Raw genomic sequence first — 9495 nt, forward strand, 5'->3', positions numbered from 1 at the left:
GAAGTTTTACTATCCTGTTGGAGAAGTAAAACCTCATATTGGTTGTTGCTTGATCCACATTATGTAATGGAACTCTATGATGTTTTTCCAAGATAATTTGAAGAGTGTTGTTCTATGACTGAAACTCTTTGATGTTCAGGATGTTGTTTTGTGAGACTGTTAGTTACTTTGTCAGTGTGAATATGTTGGTGTTTTCTGATGTTGCAGAGTCTAAAGGGTTTGATTCTATTGCTCGTAAGGCCAATGGCAGTGTGGATATTGTTGATGTTGCGGAGTGTTTAAAGGGGCCCATCTTGAAAGTAGATGTAGCAACTGACACAAGTGATCTGGTCACACAAGTTGATCAAGCATGTTGCACGGATGACTTGGTGTTGCAGGTAGATGCAGCATGTGATACCAGTGGATTGATATCGAGCAGATCAGTAGCTACATGCACCAAGGTAATCCAAGGATTGATAACTAAGTCGACAAAACAAGAGCACCAGAATGTGAAGCCAGGCCCAACACAGTCGACTAGGGGTTTGAAGAGGAAAAGGATGCCAGTTGTGTCGGCCGAACCTGAGCTGATTAAGATTGATCGTGTCCTACCAGAAAATGGTGTAACAGCGGCTCAGTTTCAGGAATGGAAACCTAAACCACTAGAAGTCGAAAGAAGAGCCTTGATCTTGGAGCTTGATAAAGTCTTGATGAGTGTGAGATATATGCAGCCAAGGAGGGACGCGAATCAGTTTCTAGAGTGGGTTGTGCAATACTTTGATTTGTTTATTTGGAGTGAAAAACCAAAATCAGATGTGTGGAAGTGTTTAGCAAGATTCTTCCCAAAATGGCGAAGTCATTTTAAAGGTCAATGTGCACGAGAAAATTGTGAGCAAATGGAAGCTGCAAGATTCAAGAAACTTTCTGATTTTTGGGCTACTTGGCCTGAATATAATGCCGACAACACATTGATTTTGGATACATAACATTTCCGGCACTACTTTAATATTCGGAGATGCTGTCTCATTCTACCCGAGGAAATGCCTGAACAGTACCTGGTGCAAACAGTGAGCTGCCAACTAGGTGCATGGTTGTGGACTCCATACCGAGCTCGATATGCGGATAATATATGTAGACTCGTTCCACTGACTAGCAAGAGCTTAGCTGTTTATAGGAGATTTGTAGACATTTCCAATGGTAATTTATAAATATGTAAAGAGATGACATTGTTCAATGAAGAATTTAATTACTTGTTCCCACTGTACTTATCTACTATGTAATTTGAGGAATATGTTGCAGATTGTTGATTTCATGCTATTGATGACTATTTAGCTATTGACAGCTAATTAGCTGCATTTGTACAGCTAATTAGCTACTTATGACTATTTCGCTATAACTTATAACTTAAAACTTAACAAAAAAGACATGATTTTGTTGAGAAAGAATCCCAGAAAGCAAACTGTATACAAGAAATTGATTCTCAAACGAATTTATTTAATTGTTTTCGCGAAATACATGTTTGTTTTACAAGAGAACATGGTAATTGCTACATGTAGCTACAAATTCCATGGCATACTATTGTAAATACATTCATACACATTAGCACCAACAGTGTATAAACCTGAGCAGCTATTGTATTCTGACATTGGGACGTTGATGCACCTGACCAAATGAGAGTACATGTACGCCGCGGGTTTGTCTTCTAACAGCTTGTACACATATTCGTAGTCATCTAGTTTTGCATAAAAAAGGCCTTCGATGTAGAATGTCCTGGCAGATACAAAATTTCCCCATGCATCTACAATATTCTGCCTTGCACACTGTTTACTAACCGTGCACTTCAATATATAGAAATCAGCACCCTCTGAATTGCCTTCTTCAGCATTTACAGCAAAGTTATCCCCAACGTTCAGGACATCACTCAAAGTATCTCCAAGTCCCTCATATGTGAAGTCAGCATTCTGCCCTGTTTCTCCATCAACTGCTTCCTTATCATTCAGAGTGTAATACTCCCAGTTCTGAATGTATGCTTTGTTTAGACAATATCTCCAATTTCCCTGCACACAATGGAAGCAAAAACAAGTCAATTCTCTAACCGCAATACAATGACCATCCAACCTGGAATAACCGCGAACAGCATGCAGAGATCGCAATTCGGGAATTCCTTGGCACTCCCAGGTCTTCTCCCTATTTACTTCATCTATCTTCACTTCCCAAAATTCACGTTTGATATCTCGGACTTGCGAGGAATAAACACATGTTGCACTCGTTGACATATTTGTTCTTAAAAATTCAATTCATGTGCACACCATCTATCTTTAGTTGTTCATGGGTAAGTGCCCGCTTTAAAACAGCCCCTGCACCATCATGTTCACCTTTACCATGGCTAGACCCAAAAAAATTCCATCTCATCTCCAAACCTGTTATAGCAGGATACCTCCCCACAAAATAAAATGGACGTCGAGCCTTGAATTGTGACGCGGCTCCGTCAAACCAGACCCAATGTTGAGTAAGCTCCAAACGTTGAACGTCGAGCCTTGAATTGTGACGCAGCTCCGTCAGACCAGACCCAATGTTGAGTAAGCTCCAAACGTTGAGCTAATAACCACTACCAATGTAACTTAAAACAGTGTTGGACGAACAAGGTATCATGCTTCTTATCATCAGAAATAAAGAAATGAATTACTTTTTTAACATCACCTGAAACTCGAAAATATGTTATGTGCACAAAAATGGTTACCTGAACTGAACACCAATGCATAGATTGAATTTCATTCTACTGCTTGAAAGTATAATTCTCTGCGAAATCTACTACTGAGACTACTACATCATTTGGGAAATCAAATATGTAAGTCTTAAACTAATGGGCCTGCCATGAATAAATGAAGTTGTGTTTAATGAACTTTCCTAGAGATACTACAAACAAAGACACCAAATCCCTTGGTTTAAGCATCTTCCGAACTAGATCCTTTCTTTTACACACCTTTCCTTCGAAATTGGTGTTCACTGACTCAAATAACTTCACGGAGATCAATATTTCACTACTCAATTCATTTGGACACCACCTAAATCTAGTAGGGCCACAATCTTGACATAAACCCATGACACATTTATGAATATGGAAGATAGCGTCAGTTTCTCTCAGACACAATATTGAATCTAATAAATAACTAATGGAAGAGATAACGTGCTCAAATGATTTACACTCCTCTTGCGGGCTTGATCGACAGATTGGGCATCCGCATGTGCAAACTGTATTAGTTAGGGATTCGTTATGGTGACGTAGTAGATTAACAGAGTCCTTCAGAAAACTCATTTGTACATGGTAAATGCAACAACATGTGTATCGATCCTTTAAGCATCTCACAAAGTGTGGCTTAAGAGACTCGAATGTTCGTAGTTGAACTTTGATATTTGGATGCATTCGTTTGAACCTAATAAATAAATCGACCTGCGTAATAAAGGGGAATTAGTTATTCTCATAACTAGCTAACTATCCTAGTAGCAGCTAATTAGCTATCCTAGTAACTAATTAGCTATCATGGTAGCTAATTAGTTGTCCTAGTAGCTAATTAGTTGTCCTAGTAGCTAATTAGTTGTCATGGTAGCTAATTAGCTATCATGGTAGCTAATTAGATTTCCTAGTAGCTAATTAGCTATCATGGTGGCTAATTAGTTGTCCTAGTAGCTAATTAGCTATCATGGTAGCTAATTAGCTTTCCTAGTAGCTAATTAGCTGGTAATAACGAAATTAGCTATCCTAGTAGCTAATTAGTTGTCCTGGTAGCTAGTTAGCTATTTTGGTAGTTAATTATCTAGTAGTAACTAAATTAGCTATTGAGAGTAGCCAGTTACCTATGTAGTAGCTATCCTAGTAGCTAACTGAGGTAAATGTAACTGATAAGCTAATTAGCTTGTCTACTAACTGAGCTAATTAACTTTCCGTGTAGAGTCAAAACAAATGTTGAGATCAATGTAAATACCTGAGGTACATCAAGAAGATGAATGGGATGCTCCTCGTATTGATTTCTTCCAACACGTTTCCTGCATAAATCCTTTTTATTGGGTGAAACCCTACTCTCATTAGTCCAAAACATTGTGATTACATCCTTGATTTCAAATGTTATGGGTGTCATTGGCTTACATCTTGTAGTTAGCTTTAGTAGACTAGTTCCTTCACCCGAAGAAATTATACGGTTCATTGTATTGTACATTGTTTTTCTACTAACACCAATTACCTTAGATAGCTCATTGATGTTTATATCGTCAACATCACTATTAAGTAACATCATTAGACTAGACCTTTTTAAGACAAGATCATCTTCTGACCTGCTCATGGATACGAAACTATTACGAAGATTATTTACTAAAATAGATGATATGTTTGCATTAAGACCATCACAATCAACTAAGTCCTTTATCGATGGATCATTACATATTCCATAAAGTACTACCTTCTTTTCTTCATTGCTGATGTGCTTGGTTTGAACATTGAAATAGTCTACAACCTTTCTCTCTATGATGGTAGTCACATTACTTACATTCTTAGCTAAACTATCCTTACCTTTACTGAGTGTGGCTTACGTATCCTTCAACAATTGACGATGTTTCCTTCTTTTTCTTGCCCAATAGTTTCGTATGGCTTGTTGTGTCCTAATAGCATCATCCCTATCCTTATGATCATTGAGGGGTAATTCTAAACACCCTTCTTCCCCTTCCATTTGGCTGGACATATTAAAACTCTAAATTTCCAAAAAAAAACAAGTATTTAAGATGGCTATGGGCAACAACAATACACAAAAATATTCCACAATACACAAGATTAGACACAACAATACACAAGATAATCAATAGACATAAAAGTTATTGCAATCCAAGACCGAACAGTAGAGGAGTTCACTCCATTGGATCGAACAGTTGAGAAGGCGATCCAGAACCTACCAATGGCAACAACTGAGTGTAGAATGTTGCCGTTGGATGAGTGAACTCCGTCAAATCGAAATGTGGAAGCAATCCAGGACTGGACGGTAGCGGCCCCTGAGTGTAGAGTGGCACAAAGAAGAGAACCCCGTCAGATTGAACAACTCTTTGCTGATGCTTGGAACGCACAATAACGGCCCCTAAGTGTAGAGTGTCACAGAGAAGAGAACCCCGTCAGATTTAACAACTCTTTGATGATGCTTGGAACGCACAGTAGCGGCCCCTAAGTGTAGAGTGGCACAGAGAAGAGAACCCCGTCAGATTTAACAACTCTTTGATTATGCTTGGAACGCACAGTAGCGGCCCCTAAGTGTAGAGTGACACAGAGAAGAGAACCCCGTCAAATTGAACAGCTCTTTGATGATGCTTGGAACGCACAGTAGCGGCCCCTAAGTGTAGAGTGGCAGCAGGTGGACTCGATAGGGTTTAGCAACAGTGGTAGCAACTAACCCACAATACTCAACTAGAGATGGCCTACGTGATGTGGCAAAGGATCATGCATAATGGACCTAGGAATTCGATATATAATTTATGGTACACATTTATGGTGCACATATCAATTTATGTTGCACATTTATGGCACTCATTTACATATGTAATTAAAACACTCTAGTATTTTCAATGGTAGTTTTTTGCATAATTAATTTATTAATGATGGCTTTTTACTAAAATGACTATTTATCAATGGTAGCTTTTTGCATAGCTAATTAGCTATGTCAAGGACATAGCTAATTGTTTCCACTCTCATGCTTTCACCCATATAATATAGTTAAAGGGCCACGTACCATGTTTTAGAAAGCTTGGACATCGGGGATACGCCTCATTCTTGGAAGATTGGTTTAGTAAAGCCATTGCCAATGTTCCTTTCCTAATGTCCTTTTAGAAGCATATGTCTTTAATGGGGAAATTTACAGATTTCTGGAATAGAAATGGGTGAGAGGTTACTTGAAGTGTTGCCTTCTTTACCCACAATTTGCTCTATATGGTTTCTTGGAAGGAAGAGATGTTTTGAATAATGTTCTAAATGCACAAATGACCATTCATGATTATGCAAAGGAGTTGGAATAGGAAGTAGTCATGTTGCAATTAGAGCTTGAAAATGTATGTGATCATAATGTGTAAATTGGACTTAGAAAGAGTTGGAATGGGAAGTAGTCATGTTGCAATTGGATCTTGAAAAGGCAAGTGATAATGTGTATTGGACTTAGAAGGAGGCGTTGGAATAGGAAGTAGTCATGTTGCAATTAGATCTTGAAAAGGCATGTGATCATAATGTGTATTTGTTTTTTTCTAAGTGGATTGATGGGTCAAATGGGTTTTGGAGATAATATGTTGAAGTTGACATATACCATAGGGGACGGTTCAATTTCAAATGTAATACTTAAATGGAGAAGAAACAACCTGTTTTCGTTTGAAGATCAGCTAAACAAATCTGCTGCTGTTTACTATTGTCACACCTTTTATTATTGTTAAGTTCCATAATATGACCGTAGTGGATCAAGAATTAATATGGCACTGCAAGCTGTTGGAGATGATCATATCATGTTTCTGGAAGCTACACATAATAGCATTTACAGGTCAAGGCTAAGGAGATGTGGGCATATTTGTTTTAAAAAAAGTGTGTTTTATCTGCAAAATACATGTATCCTACATTTTAATACTGTAATCTCCAAATTTTCCTCTATGTATTTAACAAGTAATTTATGGAGTATTTTTGGTAGGATTCCTCCATTAAATGCAGTTTTTTGTGACATGAGACTTGCATGACTTAGGGAGTTTCAATCATCCAAAATAAAGTTAGAAAAACAGTTGTTGGATGCAGCTGATACTAAGTAAGAATTTTACAGCTGATACGGATGTGGGGAATGTTTGTCGTTGCTTCAGGGTTTGAAGATTAACATGCACAAATCTGATTTGTTCTAATTTTTTATGGATTGAACAACATAAAATTGAGCTTGGGTGAGGGTTTAGGGTTTAATTGTATTCAATTGTATTATCAATATCTGATACTGGCGCTAGTAAGGTTTCTTTGCTTAGATTCGTGTTTCAGCACATTGCAGTGATTGCAGCAGTACTCATGGGTTTGGCAATGTCGATGGACATTTTGAGAGCTAAGTAAGGTATCTAATTTGGAGGATTATGTTGGTGGAGGCCTTGCCTTTGGTAGATGTAGCTGTAAGTAAGCTAAAAGAAGAATCGATAATGCAGGAATGCAGGAATTTGGAAATGGAAGGATCGGGCGCAATCGCTTTTAAATGTTTCTCGTCCAACTGAAATTAGTGGATTAAAAGGGATCAAGGCTTTCTTAATTACATAGCAGCTAATATGAAATTAGTGGATTAAAAGGGATCAAGGCTTTCTTAATTACATAACAGCTAATATGAAATTAGTGGATTAAAAGGGATCAAGGCTTTCTTAATTACACAACAGCTAATATGAAATTAGTGGATTAAAAGGGATCAAGGCTTTCTTAATTACATAACAGCTAATATGAAATTAGTGGATTAAAAGGGATCAAGGCTTTCTTAATTACATAACAGCTAATATGAAATTAGTGGATTAAAAGGGATCAAGGCTTTCTTAATTACATAGCAGCTAATTGTACCGTCTGTTGGTGATGGGATGATGGCTTAGGATGGAAGCGAAAGGACAGGAATCTATAAGAGGAAGTGGAGATGACAGCGATGGCGATGGAGATGATGCCTTCCTTCTGCCTCACGAAAAATCCCTTCTTCCTTCTTCTTTTTGGTCCTTTTTTCCCCTGCTTTTCTGACAATTAATTAATCAACTCTTCTTCTTCAAGTCTTCTTTAATTACCAACTCTGGAAGAAAGCTTGATTTGGAAGCTTCTCATCGACGCTACCTCCTCCTCCCCACCATTTTCTTCTTCTTCTTCTTCTTCTTCTTCTTCTTCTTCTGCTGTTTCCTGCTATCGAAGCTTCATACCACTTCTTCGCCTCCTCCTCCTCCTCCTCCTCCTCAGATCGCAGCAGCTATGGCGAGCCCTAGTGATGAATCCGCGCTAAATAACTGGAATAAACTCATCGACGCTATAAGGAACGTTATAGTGTCAACTTCTTCATATGTGGCCGAGTACCTCCCTGAACTAGCAGGCAGTCTCAGCTCGGAGGTCCCTCAACAAGACTCTCAAACTTTCAACAAGATGAAAGCCATCCTTCAGTTTGCAGACGAGATCGAACAGAAACCCTATCCTCTTCATGCAGATGTGGCTCAATACCGTAGGCTCTTCTGATTACCTATCATTTTGATTCTCTCTCTCTCTCTCTTTCTCGACTCTTCCTGCAATTTGTTTTACCTGTGATTTCATGGCATCCTTGTTCGTGGCTTTTTAATTCTTGATTGATTTTCTTAATTTTCCTGCATTGAGGATTAAGAGACCAAGTTCTCTGTTGGTATTATCAAATGCTGAATATGGAAATCGATACTCAGTTCCCTGCATATGTTCAACATATTTGTATCTATAACAAGCACATGCATACTCCTCATACATCTACATTGTGTATTGTGTATTGTGTGAAGTGCATGCAAAACCATGTACAGTTGATTAATCTGGCCTACATTATCACTAGTATATTGTATATGTGTTTTGGTAGAACAATGAAATAATTTGTGTTTGTATGTACAAATGTACATACACACACGTCCTATGATTCAGGCCTCTAATACTGCAAATTGTGTGGTTTGACCTGTACATTTTTGAAATGTTGAAGGAATCTCAAGAAGGTTTAACAATTAATAATAATAGAATTTCTCTGACTTCCGGCGATGCCAAAGTCTGGGTCCTTAATTCTCATATGCTTACTAGTGGTAAAGATGATCTTATGCATGAGTTGATAATGGGGAGAATCATTGTACATTTCTCGATGGAAAGGAGCTCAAGTAACAGGAAATTAATTAAGAGGGTGGGATGTCATGTTTCAATCCAGCATAATATTGTTCGTGCTAATTTAGCTAATTAATCCCTCGTTTGGTGGAATAAACCCACCACGTCCTTAGATTTTGAGAAATTATTCCAGATTTCCTCGACTGAAATGTACATCCAAAAGGCCAAATGTGTGTGTGACAGGCGAATTAAGGGCTTTTTTATATGTGTGTTCACATGCCTCAGCTATTAGATGCTTATACAGTAGTTAGGTTTGTAGTATTGCCACTTCATGCAACAAAGCAGCAATTCCTTATGGAATAAGGCATGCAACCATCTTAGTCTTGGGGGGATGAATTAGCGGCTAGTTCATATCCAGGGTTCTGTAAAACTTTTGAAAATATGATCAATTGAAGGGATTTTTACAAGTTACCCATGTTAAAAGATGACAAAAAAGAAGAAGATGACAATTCCTGCAGGCATGAAGCTTGTGTGGACGGTGTTTTGCTCATTCTTGGGATTACATGATTAATATAGCCATTGATACTCTGAAAATTAAAATAAGGTTTACAGGTTGTGTTAAATATTAATTCCTACTTGAACTGTTGCTCAGGTTAATGATTATATTGATTGATTGATTCATATGTGTGTGTATA

This window comes from Azolla caroliniana, unplaced genomic scaffold (genome assembly GCF_043228905.1).
Source record: "Azolla caroliniana isolate FFs.n. ecotype wild unplaced genomic scaffold, voAzoCaro1.0.p SCAF_5, whole genome shotgun sequence".
Taxonomy (NCBI): Eukaryota; Viridiplantae; Streptophyta; class Polypodiopsida; order Salviniales; family Salviniaceae; genus Azolla; species Azolla caroliniana.